Source organism: Vanessa atalanta, chromosome 30 (assembly GCF_905147765.1).
Source record: "Vanessa atalanta chromosome 30, ilVanAtal1.2, whole genome shotgun sequence".
NCBI lineage: Eukaryota > Metazoa > Arthropoda > Insecta > Lepidoptera > Nymphalidae > Vanessa > Vanessa atalanta.
In genome coordinates this window covers 5,184,579-5,186,929 of record NC_061900.1, presented here as the reverse complement: position 1 = coordinate 5,186,929, position 2,351 = coordinate 5,184,579, and positions in this window count along the sequence as shown.

Here is a 2,351-nt window from a genome sequence, read left to right as displayed (position 1 = left end):
GCCGCGGAATGCCGAATGGCGCAGTTTCGTTGTGTTGCCAGCTAATCCTCTCAAACTGCACATTGCAAAAAATACATACTACTTATAAGTTTTTTATATTTTTTTAACACAATTCTGTTGTATTTTGTATTACAACAAATTTATATCAATAAACTAAACAGTAAATGTATCATATTCAAGCGATGACAAAATGAATATTAAAAAGTATTAAAAAAATATTAGTATATAACTTACCCATCTGGTCTGGGCAAGACTAAAATAACGAGAAATAATTGATCGGTCTTATTTAGTTTCTCGAGAATAAGCAGAAAAATTCAACAAAATTTTCATCATAACCGAATTAATTTAGGAAAACGGAGAAAAACATGCGAGGATTTTTTTTTTGTATAGATCAATATTGGAAAAAATTCAATTGACCTCCTGATATACGTATGTAAATCTCAAAATGTTTAGAACGGTATATATATTTACTTATAGATAAAACAACGAGATTTCATTTCAAAAAATACTGACTAAACATTCTTCCTTACATCTTTTATTACACATATATATATATAATTTAAAAATTTATATTTAATAAATAAAATAAAAATACAATTTAACTGTAAATCGGGTATATTTTTTATGATGGCAACATTCATTAATGTCATCTCACCTTGCTTTTATATTCAGGGTGTAACTAAGTTTTTTGAACTCATGTGATACTCGCCCGAAATATAACCGTTATAGTGTTACGAAACAGTGATTAAGGTTTAGTATGTCATAGTTTAGTGCAATATATTCGTCAATTGGATTGATGTCCATCAACAATTTATAATATTTACATGATATATTAAAAGATCTTAATAAACTCTAGACTAGTATTATTAAGTTAAAAAAATGTAGATGTTTATTATTTTAATATAAAAACGTTTCATCTGAATGAAAGGACACCTACATATTTTGCCGGTTTACCTTTTTTTATCGCTGGAAAAACGCGTTACGCATTTAGCCCACGTGGAAGTGGGAGGGGAGGAGGTAGTATGTGGGACTCGCCGGGGGATTTCGTAAAATAATCTTAGCGGATGTCTGTACTCTATAAGGAACCAACCTGCCAAATTTCTAGGTGTTGTAGTTTCTGAGATTTCGTGATTAATCAGATAATTGTATTTCGCTTTCAAATATCTATAAACATATAGATAAAACTAGACTTTAAGCTGCTAAGATTTTTATCCAAAAAAATGTTTTCACATTGCTAACGCTGACTAAACCTAAGGCGCTACATCAAATCTTTTTTGGGCATTTTCCAGACTATCTGTTAGTTATTGAGAATCGACAAAAACTTCATAACTTTTTTGTGGTCTGATCCGAGTTAGAAATCTTGGAATTTGCGGTCTTATACGCTTACCTATAAAACAACGAAGCCATCGAATATGTGCCACGAGATGTAAGGCGAGTTTATTGTGAGTTAGACACCCGTAGTACCACCACACTAACCAGGGCTGCCTACGCATCGAGTTCTTGAATAAATTATTATTATCAAGTAAGAAATTTCCTAAGCCATTTTTATACAAAATTCTATCCCACTTAAAACACCAACTAACATTTTAAATTTGAAAGTTCGTTTACTTGTTAAGCTTTAACGTCTTAACCACACATCCGATTGTCATGAATTTTTACATACGCGTTATCGGACCTTACAACTACCCCCACTCCTCAAACGAAGGCACAGAGAAACATTAAAATGTTTACTAACGAGAACTTTCACGCGTTTACAATAGAGTGAACTGGCAAAAATCGTCACATAAGGAAGATGCTTATTATGCCCCCCTCCAGGTGCCTTCTTCTCCCTTTCTATTGTATACGGTTTTGTATGTTATTGTTTTACTTCTCACGGGATTATTAATAACAATTAAATAAATATATATATTGGACAACATCACATACATTACTCTGATCCCCAGCTAAAGGTTAAAGCACTTGTGTTATGGAAAATCAGAAGTAACGACGGTACCACAAACACCCAGACCCGAGACAACATAGAAAACTAATGAACTTTTCCTATATTAACTGGCGTACCCATGAAAACTGGTGTACACACTACTCGACCACGGAGGTCGTCAAACAATTCTATCATTTTAATTATTTTCTAACGTTGCTAATTTATTTCGTTGTCTGTTATTTAATACATACTTATAGCGAAGGCAACTTCGTACCACTCTGGTTTTACAATGGATGCTATCGTTGAATATATCCATGAATTTATGGAAACGACGAGAAATTGCATTCGGTAAATTAGACTTTGTGGAGTTTGGTTCATTATAATATAATTCCACTACGTATATTATTATATATTGGTCCTGTTTTTCGTG